Source organism: Carassius carassius, chromosome 12 (genome assembly GCF_963082965.1).
Source record: "Carassius carassius chromosome 12, fCarCar2.1, whole genome shotgun sequence".
Classification (NCBI taxonomy): Eukaryota; Metazoa; Chordata; class Actinopteri; order Cypriniformes; family Cyprinidae; genus Carassius; species Carassius carassius.
In genome coordinates this window covers 22,374,757-22,396,662 of record NC_081766.1, presented here as the reverse complement: position 1 = coordinate 22,396,662, position 21,906 = coordinate 22,374,757, and the positions used below count along the sequence as shown (strand labels likewise).

Here is a 21,906-nt window from a genome sequence, read left to right as displayed (position 1 = left end):
GGTGAGAATCGAAAAAAAAAAATGCTATCCCTGAACCTTAAATTAGGTCAACAGTTTAAGACAAACTATATAAAAGAAACATGACAACAAAAATAATGGACCCAAAACTGATGAAAATTTTAAGAAAGAAAGAAAGAAAGAAAGAAAGAAAGAAAGAAAGAAAGAAAAGAAAGAACTAAAAATTCTGAATGAAAAGAAAACTGTGAAATTAGCAAATTAATAAACAAAACAAAGAGCCATGATTTTACCCTTTCAAATGAAGGAGGCGAAAAAGCAAAAAGGTGAAAAAAAATCAAAAGACAGAAAGAGATTAGCAAAGAAAGGTTAAAACAGAGAAAGAAAGAACAAAAGAAAAACCAAGAGAAAGAGAGAAAGGAAAGACTGAACAAAAGACAAATGAAGAATGGGTGAATGAAAGGGTAAAAGAAACAGCGAAAGAATGAGCAAAAAATGTTTAAAGAACGAACAAAAGAACATATAAACAACTAAATTAGCAAACAGACAAACAAGCAAGACAGAGCTTGAAAGAATGAACAAAAAAACAAGTGAATGAAAACATTAATCAAACAAAGAGTGATAAAGAGCAAAAGAAAAAAGAAAAACAGGCAAACAAACAAACAAACAAAAGACTTAAAATAAAGTGTAAGGTTATAGTAACAAATCTGTTCGTTTCCAGGACAGAAAACATTGCTAGATAGGCTAAGCAGCGATTCCCACCCAGAATTTCCTTTAATGTCCCAATCTCACACAGTAATGCTTATTCGATTATAGTGAATCTCACTGGAACATTTCTACCTCTGCTCAGGCAATACAGCACTTATGTCATATAAATGGATAAATGATGAAACACATGAGAAACATCCTATGCATTTTACTGAATTTACCACATAATGTTTACAAATGACACAGATGTTAGGCTACAAATAATCCTTATTCATCATTGTAGGGACAAGGTTATAATGTCCTAACTCTGTCACAGTCTATTTTTATCTGAGATATTCATCTCATGGATAATTTTATAAATGCAATACATTCCATTTGTGCGTCCAGACTAAATATCGTCTTGATATAATCAATAACATAATTTCCATTGATTTAAAATGACTTTATCTACTGTAACCTATGTTACCTCTAAGTAGTTTAAAGGAAAAGTTCACCAAAAAATGTGATTTCTGTCCTCATTTACTCACCCTCATGTCAGTCCAAACCTGCATGAATACTTTCTTTTGGGGAAAACAAAAGAAGATATTTTGAAGAATGTTTTGACTGCTATTGGACCCCAATGACTTTCATTGTTTAAAAAAAAAAAAAACACAGACATTCAAACAGACGTTTCAAAATATTTTTAAAATATTGAAATACATATTTGTTTAAATGTCCGATGTCCAAACTAACTTGAAACATCCTTAAGAAAACATTAAACCTTTTTTCACAACACATTTCCCACTTCTGCCTCTTGTCACATGAACAATGTCTCCGGATGAGAAACCAGGACAAGATACTGCTCTGAGAGTTTCAGGCTCCTCTGGAGGAGAGACGTCTGAACATTAGAGACTGTTTTCTAGGGCATAATTACACATATCCACAATGGTCCCTCCACTGCACCACCCCAAGAGAAAACCCAGACACACTGTATCTGTGTGGTGTCTTCACTACTGCAAACCACAGTGTCAGAGGGAAAGCGGTTTCTATTCATCCTCCATGTGCTGTGGAGGGCGAACCGTGGGGTGACCAAAGAAAAAGGTTAAGAATGCCTTGCCACACCTGTTGCCCTTCCTGTCCCACTTTCTCCGAGGGCTTTTCAACCATCACATGGCAAGATAAAAGAATGGCTGAAATAGCCTGTGGGCTACAGCCTGGCCCCGTGAGCCGTTAATTTCAGCGGACGACCATTTGAAACAGCTTTAGCTTTAACGATAAAGTCGTTAGTGCAGACGGAGAGCCCAGCACAGCTGCCAATTACATAATACCCAAGAGCACACTCCCTGTAAGTTAAATAAATTTACTGACACCTTACCCACAATTCAAGCATTCAGATAGGTTACTCTACCAACACAGAAACACAATTGTGCTTTCGAAGAGCGCTCACATGAGACACAACAGAACTGGGCAAGGGATCATTGGAAAGGTTCCCAAAGCTTTGTATGTAATGGTGATAGTTCTGACCAAATGAAGTACCAAACAACAAAACAAACCACTTATTCATGGAGATTCATGAACTTCACTAAATGATAATTATCTAACCTTTACTCCAAACCTTATATCACCCGGGAAACATTTGCTCTGTTCCAAAACCTAATTTTTTAATGAATTACATACTTTGTGGAAACAGCAAAACCAGAATGCACTGTTACATGTTCAGCGAAGTAAAAAAAAAAAAGAAGAAATTAACAAAAAAATAAATAAAATGAAAAAATCAGGTATGATTTAGTAGGCCTATCGATTAAAATAGGTCAGTTTAATTCGAAATTAGTTATTTTACCTCATTTCAGTACATGCTGTGTATTTTATTCATTTTAAAGCATTGCACCGTTAGCTTGCGAAATGCTAACATCAAACTCTACAGTAATTAATACAGAGGCGGGCCTGGCATACAAAGCATTATTTGAGAGAAATGTCAGTATGTTCAATAAACTGAAAAGTTCTGAAAAGTAACAATAAAATATATGTATGTGCTATGTATTTTTACTCATAGCATCACAACGTGAGCTTAACAACATGCTAACCTCAAACTTTACTAAAATAAATAGTCATTCAAAACTGCCATGTAAAGCAATATTTAAGAGTCATATACTGTACTGGATGGAAGTGTGAGGCAGTACGAAGTACGTAGTGAGGCAGTTCACTAGCTTTTGAAACCGTAAAGAGGGTGATAAGAAGTTATTTTAAATATGCTCATTATAGCCACATTTTTTACTGGATCATTATGCCCCAACTTACAACACGAGCATCATCTGTTGCAAACTGATTGTATATAGATATGTTGTTAATGTAAAGTATAATGTAATGATGCCTAAACAAAATTTGCATACGGATGTCCTATTTGTGCATGCATAATTTGTGTGAATGATGAAGGCAAAGGCAATTGCATGTCCTGTTATTTTTCATGTCTACCAAATTTAAAATGGAAAAGCAAATTCAATTTACCATTATATTTTTAAATTTCCAACAGGTATGACCCTGCTGTACTGAAAGAAAAGCAAGAGCAAAGCTTTCTTTAGTCATTTCACTTCCTTATCACCACACTCCCACCCTGCCAAAACTCAGATGAAAATTCAAGCCTGTCAATTGGTTCTTGCAAGTGGGATTTATTTATTTATTTATTTATTTTTGGATTGGGGGGAAGTTACAAAGCAGAATAATGTGCAATCTAAATTTTAGAAATCATTCTGTTTACAGTATTTCTACCAAAATATCAAATATTAGATAAGTAGATATATAGACAGACACACAGACAGACTGATAGACAGATTTAAAGGAGCTATGTGGAGGTTTTTACTTTAAAAAAATCTTTAAGATAGAGTTTTCATTTTTTACATGTATGAGCCAACCATGATGTAAAAAAAAGAATGACACCTCGACTGTCCACCACGGTTGCCTCTATCAGCCTGTAGGCTCAATTGTGTGTGGAGGAGTCGGGCCCGAATTGGCGCGAAAATTCACAAAATGTGACGTCATGCGCGTTCTCGTCTACTTGGGCTTACAACCGTACGGCACGCCAGCCATTGTAGTAAGCAGCGGCAATAGTGTTTTCAAATGGACTGCGGATGGAAAGAAGCGACCAGCCTCCAGCACAATTCAGACACCCACAGACACTCCTCGTAAGAAAAAAAAAAAAAAAAAAAAAGAACGTGCGCACTGAGAACGAGCATGAGACTGGCTGCAGTTCCTCTAACGGCCACTGGTGTCAGTAACGGTTAGAAATTTCAGAACCTACGCAATGCTCCTTTAAACAACCATTTATTAAAGGGTAGCTTTTTCACTTTTTTAACTTTAGTTAGTCTGTAATGTTACTGTTTGGGCATAAAAAAGATCTACGAAGTCACAAAGCTCAAAGTCCAAGTCAAAAGGAGATATTTTATTTAGCAGAAACGACTCGTTTGGACTACAATGCATATTTTACAGGATTTGTAATATCACAAAGATCGACGAATGGGACGAGACCTGGTTGAGCTGTACTAGAGAAGGCAATGATTGTTATGACTATGTCGAAGACGTGCTAGTGTTCCCAAGACAGACGAGCTTTAGAGTGGTTACAATCATCAAAATCAAGACTTTGAAAAAGAGCATAATAGGACCCCTTCAATGTATTTTTTTATGAATCTGGTCACAATGGTAAAGCTTCTGCAGTAAACATTAGGAAACTAAGTATAGCTTGATGTTTAATGTGGACCAATCTTTGACAGGTTGCAGGTCAGAATGACCTTCTTTTCTAAATGTATCCCTTTTTCTTAGTGCCTCAGGTGTGTCACTGTAAAGAACAGCTGGGAAGCACCTGTGTAAGCGAGCACAGCTGTGAAACAGCTACATACACACATCCCGAAAATCCACAGAGGTTCAGTCTGGTGAGGAGACTAAACCCAAAGTAACAACACACCTCGTCCACTCTGTATGCAAAGCGCTCTATCAATACTGAACACAGTCCTATTACATCTGAATGTAGATACGGGGGTCTTAGGCATGGAACGGCACTCACACACTGGGCGGTTAAAGATAATGGAGCTTCAAGCGGAGTGAAAGGGGCTGACGCACTCAGCGACAACAGCTGAGAAAAAAACAGCACACAGGAGATAAGACTCTGTGCTTGGTAAACTGACCTTGTGTGTTTGTCGAGCATCACACAAAAGGCACACCGAGTTCAGCAAGGCCAATTTCAGTACTTCCAATTCTGTGCATTTGTGATGTGGCATGGCTGTGAGACTAGTGAAAAAAAAAAGAGATATGCAGGCCACCAATACTCATGAGAGTATTCTGAGATACGCCATCTTTGCTCATGGCACCAATATATTTTTTCGAGCCAATTACCTGAGCCATAAATGTCATGTGACATATCTCTCCAGAGCTCCAGGCAAATTATATCATGAGTCAGTTTGGTTAATGATATCATCCTTCTGATTGGTTAATGGCACCACAAGAATGAGTGCAGTTCCTGAAGTTTGACATTAAAAGCAACACAGAAAAAAGGATTCACACGTAAGAATAACAAAAAGAAAAATGTAAACAATTAAAATGTATATGATAAATACATTATAACAAACAAACAACAACAATAATTATTATTACTATTGTTATTATTATTATTTTATTATAAAACGTTTAGAAAAAAAGAATAAAGTTGGGTAAAAATTAAGACACTAGTCAAAAACATCTGCTGTACCATAATACATTTTAAGATATATGTTGCTGTATAATATTTATTTTATTTTATTTTATATTAAGGGATATATAAAAATTCTGACTAGGGGTGTGCACGGATAGTCGAACATTCGAATATTCGTTCTGCTGTAATTATTTGATAAATAAAAATGATATTCGAATTTCGCTATATTTTTGCTTGCCGTAAAAAATAAAAAATCCACAATAAAACCTAATTCGGTCCCTTTCTGTGATTCTCTACCACATATCTGAAGATATCGGTAAGCAAAAATTAATTAATGAATGACTAAGAACTGCGGTCTTTTACAGTGCTTTAAATTTGCAGTGGAGAATCACAGAAAAAGAACGAATTCAAGAACATTGTTGCGGCATCTCTAAAGCAACGAATAAAAACCGTTAACTTGGAGAATGCAGCGAAAAGTTTTCTTCTCACGTCCGCCCTAGAGCCTCAAACATCTCAGGTTCCTCGACGAAAACATGAGAGAAGTAAGAAAAAAACATTATCAGAGAGCATTTGGCACGGATGCAGCCGCCACCACCAATGATGAAGAGGATGCGGCAATGCCCACTCGTCGTTATTTGTGAGTCCCGGCAACGTCTGTGCCGTCAGAGCGCGTTTTCTCCCCAGAAGGCCTTATTGTTAACAGACTAAGGAGCCGACTTTCCCCCGATCATGTTGACATGCCTGTGTTCGAAAATGACTCAAAACGCGTATCCGCGTTAATCGACTTGATAGGGTTAACAAGAACATATAAAACAATAGGAAAAAAAGCAAAAAAGATTTCTTTTCTTGTTTCCAAGTTAAATGTAGGCTACGTTCTGTACAATAGCTTAATTGCTGCAGGCTGCTTTATTTACGTTTTTTCTTTGTTCGTTTTTTTAATTTTATTTTAATCTGTACTTTTTTGTTTGTTTGCACACATTGTTAAAGGTTTTCAGCTACAAAACACGATGTAGCGTAAGGTTCAAGCCTATTGTGTATAAGCTTGTTCAAAAATGACGGAAACAATAAATGTTGCTGAAAAATAACGTCTGTCTTATTAAACGTATTTTAAATAATCGAATATTCGTTTTTTTGTGAGCTCAAATATTCAAATGTGATATTTGCAGAAAACGCCCATCCCTAATTCTGACCAATACCAATAATAAGCCTATAATTATTTTCATATTGTACTAATAACTGATAAATGGCCGTTATTAAATTCTATACTCTTCTTTTTTTTTTCTTTTGTTTGCAAATACGTTTCAGAAATAAATAAATATTACACCGTAATTTAGGCTACACTCAAATTATCATGTATAGTAAATATGAAACGTATGAAAATATTTTACATTTAATATTATTTCATAAAATCATTCATGTTTTTTTAAAGATTAGCTTTGTGGGCACTGTATGATGGCAAAAGTAATATGTAAAAAAAATATAAGTAAATAAGCATGCACAGTTAAATCTAAAATCAAGATCTTGTTGATTATGATAACATAATTAAATGCAGCCAAGAGCATGGAGAACCTCATCCTATTGAGAATAATTGCATTGTTCTATATGATTTGTCTCTCCTCACATGCAGCAAATTAATAAAGAAATAAAAAGTCTCTCTGTGTTCATTATGTATTGGTAACTATCCTGTTTATGATATAAATATTATCATGTGGTAAACTTCCAAATCTACCAGAAATACATCTCATTCATGATCATATTTTCAAATGCTATAGCTCACCAATCACATTAGTGCATCCAAGAGCAGTACTAGGCCTACAAGCAATACATCTGCAGTTAGAACATCATAAGAGATTAGACCTAGACCGCTGTTCTCTGTAGCTATTAAAATTATAAACAACACACATTCCTTATTACATTAATTCGCACATTTGTGGGCCGCATTCTCTGAGGGGAGAGGCAGAGCGTGTCACTGAATGCGGCGAACAAATCATTTTTATCTGAGACCCCGGCGGGTATTGACAAACCAGGGATGCATTTAGATAGCTCAATTAAAATGGGGAAATGAACCGACATCAGGCACTTTGAAAACGTTGCAGCCATCTCGTCCTCTGACTCTTCAAAGGCCCGACTCGCTACGAAGAGCAAGGGGGGGGGGGGGAGCGAGGTTTACGGGGGGGCTTCAAAGGGAAGAAATTCTCCTCCACAGGCGAGCAACTGGAGGCAGAGGCAAAGCAAAGAGCAGAAACCCGAGGCTGTAACTGTAACTTTAATGTGTCATTACAGCATACATATACATAATTGAGCATTTAAAATTTAATATAGAATTACTACAGAATTCAGAAACATATGTTGGACTTGATATAGTGATTTAGGGATGGGCAATATGAACAACACTAATTTCACATCACTGCAGTGGTATAAATCAGAATATAGTTATTGCTAGAGTCAATATTTGATAATCTGGTGAATGAAAAGTCTGTTAATGTTATTTATGAACAAATATCTTTAATGTCGTATCTGGTTAATAATTCTGGTTAACCACTGTTTTTCTCATAAAGGTAAGAATAATACATCATTTAGAACTATAAAGGGTCTATTTTTATTTGTGCACACTCACAATATCAAGAAAACATTGTGCTATTGTAAAATAAAGAAAACAAATAGGATGTGCTTGCCTACATGGGAGTGCTTCACAAAAATGAACTGAAACTCAGCAAATATTTTCCTTACAGACATGATGAATAATAGAAAGCTTTAAATGAATACAAAACAAAGTTTATTAGTAAATAATTAAATTATCTCTTTACTATTTTCCCCCAACTTACACACGTGTTCTGAGATGTGCTAAAAAGCTGCAATTTTACACTTTACACACATCTCACTTTAGAGTACAGTGCAGTGGCAGGAGTGATGACAAAGGATGGAGAATTCTCTCAGAAAAACACAACTCTCAGGACACACCATTAGTCTTAATTTGCAGCTTTAATGCTTCAACAAAGCCTGTAATTGGACACATTTATGTAGCATCAAGCATTTGTGTGCTGGATGCATTAGATGTTGTTTTGAAATAATTAGGTATATTTCTGAAATGCATGTAATCAGCAGTTTATATTGTGGACATATTACTCTCAAGTGGTCTGAGAATATCCTTTGTTTTTGTTTTTATCTGGACTGTGTGACTCATTAGGCATTGTGGAAAACTATCTCCCATGTCCTGTTTTTCAGCCACAATTAAGATTGAAATGGTAAGTCACCCCCAAAATTTAAATTCAGTCATTATTTAAAGACCAGATTTTTCATATTTCCCCAGTTCAGCAGGTCAGCAGGTCTCAGATGTATCAGGACAGCTCTCATGAATAGGCAGGCCTAAAGAGGGGACACTTTGTTCTTATTGAGAGTCACTCCATTCCCTCTCTGTTCTGATTCTCCTCCACAATACAACACTGCAAACCCTATACAGCAACAGGCACTCAGCCATTCTACCAAAATAAATGCAGACCAAAAAATTCCAATAAGATCATTGTTTAGCATAATAAATAATTAGCAGACATATACAGAAAATTTACACAATACTAACAGCCAATAAGTAGTATTTATACACCACTCTTTAAAAATATATATCTTTACTCCTTCTTCTTCAGTGTCACATGATTCTTCAGAAATCATTCTAGTATGCTGATTTAATGATCAATAAATATTTCTTCTTTTAGAAAGTAGTTGTGCAGTTTAATATTTTTGTGGAAACTGTGATCATTTTTTTTTGGGATTATTTGATGGATAGGAATCTTTTCTAACATTACAAACATCTTAACTGTCACTTTCGACCAATTTAATGCATCCTTGCGGAATAAAACTATTTTTGACCCAAATAATGATATAGAGGTCTACAAATATTCAATATTAGGGACAATATTATAATATATCAATAAATGAAATCAGTCATCAAAACATTTTAATAAGTGAAGTGACATTCAGCCAAGTATGGTGACCCATACTCAGAATTTGTGCTCTGCATTTAACCCATCCAAAATGCACACACACAGAGCAGTGAACACACACACACACACACACTGTGAGCACACACCCGGAGCAGTGGGCAGCCATTTATGCTGCGGCGCCCGGGGAGCAGTTGGGGGTTCGGTGCCTTGCTCAAGGGCACCTAAGTCGTGGTATTGAGGGTGGAGAGAGAACTGTACATGCACTCCCCCCACCCACAATTCCTGCCAGCCCGGGACTCGAACTCACAACCTTTCGATTGGGAGTCCGACTCTCTAACCATTAGGCCACGACTTCCCAAACGTGTTTTAATGTACACGTTAACTAAAAATAGTAATAATAATTGTTTAGCATTTCTAACCATTTAGCATTTCACAGAGTATTCTTGCTCTTTAGGCTGTATTATGGACTGAAATTATTTTACCTGGATTCCTCAGTGTTGCACCAATTTTCACTTTTGCGCCCTGCTGTCTGGCCTTAAAGAGATTATTAATTGCTTATATATATATATATACATATATATATATATACATATACATATATATATATATACATATATATATATATATATATATATATATATATATATATATATACATTATACATATATATATATACATATATATATATATATATATACATATATATATATACATATATATATATATATATATATATATACATATACATATATATATACATATATATATATATATATATATACATATATATATATACATATATATATATATATATATACATATATATATATACATATATATATACATATATATATATACATATATATATACATATATATATACATATATATATATATATATATATATATATATATATATATATATATATATATATATATATATACATATATATATATATATATATACATATATATATATATATATATATACATATATATATATATATATATACATATATATATATATATATATATACATATATATATGTATATATATATATATACATATATATATATATATATATATATACATATATATATACATACATATATATATATATATATATATATATATATATACATGAAAACACAAAATTCCTATCTCAAAAAATTAACATATTTCATCCGACCAATAAAAGAAAAGTGTTTTTAATACAAAAAAAGTCAACCTTCAAATAATTATGTTCAGTTATGCACTCAATACTTGGTCGGGAATCCTTTTGTAGAAATGACAGGCGTGGAGGCAATCAGCCTGTGGCACTGCTGAGGTGTTATGGAGGCCCAGGATGCTTCGATAGCGGCCTTAAGCTCATCCAGAGTGTTGGGTCTTGCGTCTCTCAACTTTCTCTTCACAATATCCCACAGATTCTCTATGGGGTTCAGGTCAGGAGAGTTGGCAGGCCAATTGAGCACAGTAATACCATGGTCAGTAAACCATTTACCAGTGGTTTTGGCACTGTGAGCAGGCTCCAGGTCGTGCTGAAAAATGAAATTTATTTCAGCAGATGGAAGCATGAAGTGCTCCAAAATCTCCTGATAGCTAGCTGCATTGACCCTGCCCTTGATAAAACACGGTGGACCAACACCAGCAGCTGACATGGCACCCCAGACCATTACTGACTGTGGGTACTTGACACTGGACTTCAGGCATTTTGGCATTTCCTTCTCCCCAGTCTTCCTCCAGACTCTGGCACCTTGATTTCCGAATGACATGCAAAATTTGTCCAAAAGTCCAGTGCTGCTTCTCTGTAGCCCAGGTCAGGCGCTTCTGCCACTGTTTCTGGTTCAAAAGTGGCTTGACCTGGGGAATGCGGCACCTGTAGCCCATTTCCTGCACACGCCTGTGCACGGTGGCTCTGGATGTTTCTACTCCAGATTCAGTCCACTGCTTCCGCAGGTCCCCCAAGGTCTGGAATCGGTCCTTCTCCATAATCTTCCTCAGGGTCCGGTCACCTCTTCTCGTTGTGCAGCATTTTTTGCCACACTTTTTCCTTCCCACAGACTTCCCACTGAGGTGCCTTGATACAGCACTCTGGGAACAGCCTATTCGTTCAGAAATTTCTTTCTGTGTCTTACCCTCTCGCAGGTCGGCAGTCTTACCCATGATTGCGGTTTTGAGTAATGAACCAGGCTGAGAGTTTTTAAAAGCCTCAGGAATCTTTTGCAGGTGTTTAGAGTTAATTAGTTGATTCAGATGATTAGGTTAATAGCTTGTTTAGAGAACCTTTTCATGATATGCTAATTTTTTGAGATAGGAATTTTGGGTTTTCATGAGCTGTATGCCAAAATCATCAGCATTAAAACAATAAAAGACCTGAAATATTTCAGTTGGTGTGCAATGAATCTAAAATATATGAAAGTTTAATTTTTATCATTACATTATGGAAAATAATTAACTTTATCACAATATGCTATTTTTTGAGAAGGACCTGTATATACTTATTGGAACTCTGTTTAGATGGACATGGCACATTCTGCAAAGCAATAGTGACACGATAAAAATATTGTTACTCACACGTGTTGCAACATTACGGTCAGATCCAATATAGGTGCATCGTCTTTTAGTTTGAATCGTCTTTTAGTCTTTTAAAAACGAATCTGTGGAAAATTATGTGAACAAACAACCTGGGGCAAGATTCACAAAACATTCTTAAGAAAAAAAAAAAGTTATCTCAACTGCCATGTTCTTTTTATTATTTAACTTAAGAAAAAAAAGTTACGAATATTCTGTATTAGGGATGCACCGAATTTTCGGCCACCGAAAATTTTCGGCCGATAGACTTTTATCACCGAAACAACACGGCCGAAATGTTGTGATGACGCAAACAGAAACCGAAATCTGCACGTGCACCTGCATAGCGCAGACCACGAGCTCCCCGGGACATTCACGTCACACCAGTGAGAATTCTCTCTCTTCTTATTCCTTTATTCGCAGCACTAAAGCGTCTCCTAACAAAGAGCTTAAGACGGACCACGAAGTGAAAACAAAGAAAAGTACAGTCTTATAGAGTCTGTTAGCACACGTCTCACTGAGATCTTTTCGGATCCTCTGCACGTCATCGCGAATGTGCTTGATCCACGTTATAAAGACCATTACTTGGATGCGGAAATAAGGCAGCGCGCACGAGAAATGCTCCAGGCCACGCTGGATGCGGAGAACCTGTGTGGAGACGGAGAAGCGCCAATACATACATATACATACATAATATCAGATTGTAGCCATATTTCTGCTAGATTTCTGCTTTAATTTGATAAAAAATGTTTATTTATGCCCTGGCCCTATTTAAATACAGTCTCTCAAATATTTCTCAAATGTCAGGCAGATGACAAGCTCAACTGCTCAACAGCTAGATGGTTATCTGTCTGAAGTCCCCATCCCCAGAAGTGATAACAGTCTTGCCTACTGGAGAAGTAATGCACTTTCTAGTCCTACAGAGAAAAATTTCAAATGCACTTCACCTAAATGCACTTTGTTTTTATGAGAGACCAGTTCATTTTAAAATCTTTCAGCAGGCCAGTACATTATTATTTAATATACACATGAGTGGGATAAATTTTTAGTTTGAATTTTATTTTATTCTGTGTCTTTTATTTTATTTTATATAATTTTATTTTATACCGCTGCGCTGAGGCGCCGTAAAAGCATCGCTTCCAGCGGATTCCGGAACCGTCTTCAGCTCAACCGAGCTCGCCGGTTCGCCCTGCTTCACCGGCCCCCCCTGCATCGCTTCCCGGTGGGCAGTGCCCACTGAATCCCGGCGCGTCGTCCGAGGAAGTCGATCTCAGGGCCGCGTCGGGGGAAGAGGACACGCGCTCTCTGCTAGCTTCGGGCAGTGAGGGCTGGGCGAGCTCCGAGGATCTCACGCCTTCTGCTCAGAAGCCCAGCAGACGAGCTGACATCGAGAAGGAGCCGGGGCGAATGCTCGCGTTGGCCGCGATGAGTCTCGGCCGCGAGTGGTTTGCACCAGCGCCCCCCCTCTCGTTCCCGGCTGGATGGTATTTCCCTTTCGGATGAGCGTACTTCTCAAAGCCCGCCTCATTTCTTCCTGAGCTTCACGAAGAGGTGGCGAAGGCTTGGAACGCTCCATATTCAGCGCGAACTCGTTCGTCTGTCTCACTAGCATTCTCCACACTGATGATGCTAAAAAACAGGAACTACCAGTCACTTCCGCCGGTGGAACAGGCGATAGCGACGCACCTTTGTCCGCCCTCTGCTGGACGGCGGCAAAAGCGGTGTTGCCATCTAAAGCCTGCTGTGTGACGCTGCGGCTGCACTACTCGCGATGGCTTCTTCATCGAAGCGCAGGTGTACGAGTTCCGCTGTGGCCGAGCTCTCACCCAAGCGCGCCGCTGTTTCAGTTCCAGGAATTGTGACTGTCTCAGCGTTTTCTGCAACGCGCAAGCCTGCACAGTTGCCCGCTTGCCTGCACACAAAAGCCGTTATCACACCAGCTTCAGCAACGCAGCTCGAGACCCCCGTTCTCGCTCTACCGGCCGTCGCCCCACTTCCCGCCGAAACGGGTGTGGCCCAACCTATAAAAGGAGCTCGTAAAGGCTGACTCACCTGATTTTCATCTCTTCAGCGAAGCACACGCATCGCTGGATCACGGAGGAAGCAAGCGCCGTCTGAGAAAGCATATCAGCAGGACAAGCCATTCTGAAGCTGCTAGCATCGCCGCCTTCCACTACCGTTCCTGCTGCGCTATCCGGCGCCTATATCCTTTCAATTCTGTTATATCCAGCTGTTCTTTATGTGTGTGTGTGTTCGCCCTGCGACACACACTCGTAAAAGAGCTTGCGTCTTTTTTAAGATGCCTTCCTGCGGCTCGTCAGAGCCCCACTCAGCGAGGGAGACCGGTACGTCATCTGTGTCTCCTGCCTGGGTGAAGATCATGCAGCGCTCGCGCTCGCGCTCGCTGACGGCGGATGCCCCCACTGCGAGCTGTTGCCATGGTGACTCTGAGGACTCGCCTGGCCTTTTTCTCTGAGCCTGCATTCTCCGCTGCGCTGAGGCGCCGTAAAAGCATCGCTTCCAGCGGATTCCGGAACCGTCTTCAGCTCAACCGAGCTTGCCGGTTTGCCCTGCTTCACCGCCCCCCCTGCATCGCTTCCCGGTGGGCAGCGCCCACTGAATCCCGGCGCGTCGTCCGAGGAAGTCGATCTCAGGGCCGCGTCGGGGGAAGAGGACACGCGCTCTCTGCTAGCTTCGGGCAGTGAGGGCTGGGCGAGCTCCGAGGATCTTACGCCTTCTGCTCAGAAGCCCAGCAGACGAGCTGACATCGAGAAGGAGCCGGGGCGAATGCTCGCGTTGGCCGCGACGAGTCTCGGCCGCGAGTGGTTTGCACCAGCGCCCCCCCTCTCGTTCCCGGCTGGATGGTATTTCCCTTTCGGATGAGCGTACTTCTCAAAGCCCGCCTCATTTCTTCCTGAGCTTCACGAAGAGGTGGCGAAGGCTTGGAACGCTCCATATTCAGCGCGAACTCGTTCGTCTGTCTCACTAGCATTCTCCACACTGATGATGCTAAAAAACAGGAACTACCAGTCACTTCCGCCGGTGGAACAGGCGATAGCGACGCACCTTTGTCCGCCCTCTGCTGGACGGCGGCAAAAGCGGTGTTGCCATCTAAAGCCTGCTGTGTGACGCTGCGGCTGCACTACTCGCGATGGCTTCTTCATCGAAGCGCAGGTGTACGAGTTCCGCTGTGGCCGAGCTCTCACCCAAGCGCGCCGCTGTTTCAGTTCCAGGAATTATGACTGTCTCAGCGTTTTCTGCAACGCGCAAGCCTGCACAGTTGCCCGCTTGCCTGCACACGAAAGCCGTTATCACAACAGCTTCAGCAACGCAGCTTGAGACCCCCGTTCTCGCTCTACCGGCCGTCGCCCCGCGCCGCGGGGACCGCGGCAGAGGATTACGGTGAGGCCGGGAGCCCAGAAGCCATCCTAGGAAAGCCATCTATGCATGCTGCATGACGCTGCGTCTGCACTACACACGATGGCTGCTTCATCGAAGCGCCGGTGTACGAGTTCCGCTGTGGCCGGGCTCTCACCTAAGCGTGCCGCTGTTTCAGTTCCAGAGATTGTGACTGTTTCAGCGTCTTTTGCAATGCGCAAGCCTGTACGGTTGCCCGCTTGCCTGCACACAAAAACCGTTATCACGGCTACCCAGATATTTCCCGAAAAAGGTGTAATTTCTGGTGTCCCGGCCACGGCCGATGGTGCTATAAATGTAGTGACGATGCCCACTGCTCAGTGCCCATCTCCACATATAAGCACCGCCCTTCACACAGGGCTTGCGCCCATAAAAGCGACTCAAGTCGATCACGCGCACTACATAGTAGACGTGCCCACTTCTCAGTGCCCACAATCGCTATGTCACACGCGTCATGTGGTTTCTGTAAAAACGAAACGCGTGCACGTTCGTCCGGCCACGGCCGATGGTGCTATAAATGTAGTGACGATGCCCACTCCTCAGTGCCCATCTCCACATGTAAGCACAGCCCTGCACACAGGGCCTGCGCCCATAAAAGCGACTCAAGTCGATCGCGCACACTGCATAGTAAGCGTGCCCACCCCTCAGTGCCCACAATTACTATGTCACACGCGTCATGTGGTTTCTGTAAAAACAAAACCCGTGCACGCTCGTCCGGCCACGGCCGATGGTGCTATAAATGCAGTGACGATGCCCACTCCTCAGTGCCCATCTCCACATGTAAGCACAGCCCTGCACACAGGGCTCGCGCACATAAGATCGACACAGATCGGTCGAGCGCGCCGCATAGTAAACGTGCCCACTCCCCAGTGCCCACATACACTATGTCACATACGGCGCGTGGCTTCTGTAAAAACGAGGCCCGTGCACGTACGCTCTGCACAGGCAGACAGCGAGTTGAAAGTGGTAAATGTGCACATATGCAGCCCACAGTTACTCGCAGACATATCGAGTCCCACGGGACCTGCTCAGCCTTCCCCCAGTCGGTTAAGCGCCGGGACGGGGTCGAGGAGGAGTGATCTGCCCGCTGTGATCAGCGCGCTCCCCGCCTCAAATGCGCAGCACACCTGAGCGCCGCCGTTGCTCATTCAACAGAGCGCGCTTCGCATCCAGCCTTTAGCCATTCATGCAGATGCATGGTCAGCGCTTCGAGGGGTTTCGGATTGGGTGCTAGGCATTATAAAGAGAGGCTACTCGCTACAGTTTTTTCGACGCCCTCCGTGCTTTTCAGCGCGCGTCGAAACTACGGTCAAAACAGAAGTAGCACACATACTTCGGGCCGAAATATCAAAACTGTTGAGCAAAGGGGCTGTAGAGCCTGTGTCTCAAGCTCAAAGTGAGGGGGGGCTGTGCAGCAGATACTTTCTGGTGCCCAAGAGAGACGGGGGTCTCAGGCCCATACTGGATCTAAGACAGCTGAACAAGGCATTGATGAAACGCAGTTTCAAAATGCTTACGACCAGGAAACTCCTCGCGCAGATTCGCAGAGGGGACTGGTTCATGTCATTAGATCTGAGGGACGCGTATTTTCAAATACAGATAGCGTCAAACCACAGGCGATATTTGAGATTCGCCTTCGAGGGCCAGGCATACCAGTTTACAGTCCTCCGTGGCTCCTTGTACGTTTACGAGGTGCATGGATGCAGCGCTCGCTCCTCTCAGACTCAGAGGCATGCGAGTGCTGGATTATTTGGACGACTGGCTGGTTCTGGCCCGATCACGAGCGGAGCTCGTGGACCACAGGGCCGTTTTACTCGATCACCTCGAGAAGCTCGGCCTCAGTGTCAATTGGGCGAAGAGTTCGCTGAACCCCAGTCAGACGATTCTGTTTCTGGGTATAGTTCTGAACTCGTGTTCCATGACGGCGCGGCTGTCACCACAGCGCGTGATGGGCATTCAGCGCGCAGCGAGTTCTTTCTGCTGCGGCGCGACCGTGTCGCTCAAACACTGTCAGAAGATGCTGGGCCTCATGGCCTCAGCATCTCCGGCTCTGCAGCTGGGCCTGCTCCGCATGCGCCCCCTGCAGTTCTGGCTGAAGATGCGGGTGCCGCGCAGAGCGTGGGCGTCTGGCCGGCGGCATCTCAAGGTCAATCAGAGCTGTGTCACAGCTCTGGCACCTTGGACAGCGAACGGCTGGTACCGATCAGGTGTAAGCCTGGGGACTTCCCCGAATGTGAAGATGGTGTCGACGGACGCCTCCACTTCGGGATGGGGAGCGCTGCTTGAGGGCAGACCGTCCTTTGGCCTATGGTCAGAACGGGAAAAGCTCCATCATATCAACTGTCTGGAAATGCTGGCAGTGGAGAACGCGCTGATGCGCTCTTGTCCCCAAATCAAGGATCACCACGTCTTAGTCCGTTCGGGCAACATGTCTGTGGTGTCCTACATAAATCGCCAGGGCGGTCTCGGGTCCTGAAACCTGTACAGGCTAGCGGAACGCCTCCTGGTTTGGGCTCAGCGCAACGTGCGTTAGCTGAGGGCAGTGCATGTGCCTGGGCTACAGAATCTGGGTCCAGACAGCCTGTCCAGAGGCAATGTTCCTACGGGCGAATGGTCTCTACACCCGCAAACAGTCCAGCTGTTGTGGGAGAGATTTGGCAGGGCGGAGGTGGACCTCTTCGCGTCCCACGAAAACGCTCACTGCCCCGCGTTCTTTTCCAAGAACGAAAGCGCGCTGTCACGGAGATGGCCGTGCTGCCCGCTTTATGCTTTCCCTCCCGTCTCCCTCCTTCCTCAGGTGATAGAACGGGTGAGAGAAACGAGATGTTCAATACTGCTTGTAGCACCTTTTTGGATGAACCAACCATGGTTGCCAGATTTGATGCATTTAGCAGATATCGCCCCGTGGCCGGTACCGTTGAGGAGGGACCTCCTCTCGCAGGCCAGGGGCTCGATTTGGCACCCTCAACCGGAGTTGTGGTCCCTCCATGTGTGGGCGCTCAACGGTTACCCGCTGATCTCGCAGTGGGAGTGCTAAATACCATCACTCAGGCTAGAGCTCCGTCGACACGACGTCTGTATGCCTCGAAGTGGTCGGTGTTCTCCAGCTGGTGCACAGCTCGAGGTTATTCACCCCTTAGTTGTGAGGTGACGGAGGTCCTCTCCTTCCTACAGGAGCTGTTGGATAAGGGCAGAGCCCCATCCACGCTCAAAGTTTATGTGGCGGCCATCGCGGCGTTTTCTGAAACGGCGCTCGGTCAGTCAATAGGAAGGAATGATTTAGTCATCCGGTTCCTCAGAGGAGCTAGGAGGCTGAACCCTCCCAGACCTCCGTCAGTCCCTATGTGGGACCTCGCGGCGGTTTTGGAGGCCTTGAAGGGTCCCCCTTTTGAGCCTATCCAATCGGTTAGCCTTCAGCATCTTTCGTTCAAGACAGTATTCTTGTTGGCTCTCGCTTCGGTGAAGCGTGTGGGTGATTTGCACACACTCTCGGTGAGCCAGTCGTGCTCGGAGTTTGGGCCCAATGACTCAAGGGTCATACTCAAACCTAGGCACGGTTATGTGCCGACATCCCTCAACACACCATTTCGGGCTCAGGTTATTGCCCTGTCTGCCCTGCCGGTCTCAGGAGAGGATAGAGACTCGAGTCTTCTTTGCCCTGTCAGGGTTTTAAGAGCTTATGTGTCTCGCTCTGCTTCCTTTCGGCAGACGGAGCAGCTGTTTGTCTCGTTCGGTGGACGTTCCAAGGGAATGGCTGTTTCGAGACAGACTCTATCCAGATGGATAGTTGACGCCATAGCGTTAGCTTACGCTTCCAGGGGCCTTCAGTGCCCGTTGGGCGTTAGAGCACACTCCACAAGAGGCGTCGCCTCGTCGTGGGCGTGGTCTACTGGGATCTCCTTGCAGGATATATGTATGGCGGCAGGTTGGGCCTCGCCGTCTACATTTATCAGGTTCTATAACCTGGAGGTTCCCGCCTTGCAAGCAAAGCTGCTGTCGGTATAGTCGAATCAGGGCCCTGAGGGGAATTCTGAGTTCACGAGCGCTATGCGCTGCCGACTGTTATATGGGCAGTATTGCGTAAGACCCGCATTGCCACATTTGCAGGCCTTGCCTCGGCTGTGTGATGTCATAATGCCGCATCTACGGATGCTGCTAGATATGGGACGGAGGGCTTTCCCCCTTTCTGTCCTGGACTCTCTGTGAGTCCCTCAGGTGACTGTGCACTGTAAATCCTGGGCGTTGCTTCAGGTTTATTGGTGTGATCCCTGCGTGCACGGCGTTTTACATTGGGTTCCCGTAGCGTCTTAGCTAAGACGCAGTACGAGAGAGCTCTCGTAAAAGAACGTACTCGGTTACTAAACGTAACCTCGGTTCTCTCTAGAAGAGCGAACGAGTACTGCGTTCTCTGCCGTGCGTACGATTCACTCTGGTTCGCTTCGGCGATGAAATAAATCAGGTGAGTCAGCCTTTTTGAGCTCCTTTTATAGGTTGGGCCACACCCGTTTCGGCGGGAAGTGGCAAGAAGGGCGCGAAGCGCCCTTATTGGTCTGATGTTGCATCAGCCTGCGCTCGATAGGCTGTGCAGTTGCCGCAGAACAAGCCAATGAGCGAACAAGCCGTCTCGCCTATGGCTGTGTACTGCTGCAAATGCGCTTTACAAAAATACAAAATTAAGGATAATTTTTTGCTTCAGTATTTCGTGAAAAGAGACTTTTCCCGTAGCGTCTTAGCTAAGACGCAGTACTCGTTCGCTCTTCTAGAGAGAACCGAGGTTACGTTTAGTAACCGAGTTACTAAACGTAACCTTTTCATTTCGGTGCATCCCTATTCTGTATTCCCATTTTTTTTTTTCAAGAAAGTTATTTTTTATTGAAATTGTTCCTCAGACAAAACTTAAGAATTGAAATCCTTGAAAAGAACTTTCTTAATAATCATTGTAAATAACTAATGTGGGCTATCCTAACTTATAATTTAATGCAAAAGTTGCAAATACTGTACAAAGTTTTGTGGAGGGACGATAAATTGATGTGCTGATTTTTCACAATATTTTCCAGCCACGAGATGTTATCGATTCTAGCACCAAGTATTATTTAAAAAAAAAAAAATACAAAAGATCTAAATTCATAATTTGGCTGTTCACCACTTTGGCGCATCAGTCGTAAATGTAGGACTCGTAAGAGTGTTTCACTAAAACTAGCTCCTAAATCTGTGAAACATTAGGAGTAGTGAAGAGGACTCCCAAGACACAAAAGATCCTAAAATGGCTGTTGCCGGCAATCTGCCTCTGAATGTGATCATTTTAGAAACATTTGACAATAATGAGCTATTAAAAAGGTATCACCTTTGGTATTAGAGGTTATCCTAAATTCAAATTTCCCTTAACCAGCTGGGCAAGAAGTAAGAGCTGTGCTTGTGTCCAGTTTGGTGATTATTCTATTCTGTTAACTAAAAATCTGATTATATGCATATTCACCAATTATTAACCAATTATGAGAAGCACACATGTAAGAGGCTGAAAATTAGCTGAACATATGTTAAATTTGATTTACAGAAATTTTGTGGCATTTTATAACAGTTTGGATTTGAATAAAGAGAGAAAACTTGCACTTTACCTTTTCACAGGCATTTTGTTTTCATAGTTAGACAGATATCATGATGTATCATTACAGGACTGTCTAACAATACATCGATTATCGCAGAATCTCTGTATTCATGACATTATCGTGATTTGTATTGTACCGTGAGGTACTCAGCGATTCCCACCCCTATAAAGTTTTTTTTTGTTTGTTTTTTTTTTTTTTTAGAAAAAAATATTCATAATCCTTCATAATTTTTTATTAATCATACATAAGACCAGGAATGTGTATCAAAAATTTAAATAGTTTTTATTTGCACATTTTTATCAATTAAAACAAGACAACCACAGAGGATCTGGAGGAACGTGAAGCAGATCAACTCATTAGCATGGCTCTGAGCTGAGCTTGTTCAAAAATGTAACAGATCAAGACGTCAAATGTAGCACTTTAAAGAGCTGCTCTGCTAAGTGAATAAAAAAGGTGAAAGAACAATCTCACAGCCTGTTTCAAAAAACCAAAACAGAAGATCTCACCGTCAAGAAGGTAATATTACACAAGTGTCGTCTTGTCTTAATCAAATACCCCTCAGCGAGACAACAGTCACAGTCAGTGGACTGAAGAGAACATCAGAAAATGTTATCTAATGAACCAAATGATCATTTTATTGATGACCAAGGGCTGAGGCAAAAAAATAATTAAAATAAAAACCTTGTTTGGATGTGTGTTGAGTTCAACTGAAGTATTCTACACCTGAACCTTTAAATCTATCTATGTACACAGACTGAGTTGTGAATTAAACTTATAAGAAAATCAAAACATTGCAAAAGAAGACACTACAAAAACAATATGCAAATAAACCAACATCCCAACATTTCTAAATGTTAAGCAGCACGACTTTTTTCAACACTGATAAAAACATTTTTATTGATCACAACATAAGCATATTAGAATGATTTCTAAAGGAACATATGAGAGTTCTTTCAAAAACAAACATGACCCCAAATTTTTGAATGGTAGTGTACATTGAAAAATGAATTTAAAAACTGGTGTTTAAATTCACAAATAAATATATAAATAAAAT

At 42.2% G+C, this 21,906-nt stretch overlaps 1 protein-coding gene across 8 annotated transcripts in view; it reads right to left on the bottom strand.

The window, feature by feature from the left end:
* The window catches only part of LOC132155112 (receptor-type tyrosine-protein phosphatase F-like), a 279,321-nt gene that overhangs the window by 155,215 nt on the left and 102,200 nt on the right, over positions 1–21,906 (bottom strand). The window lies entirely within an intron of this gene.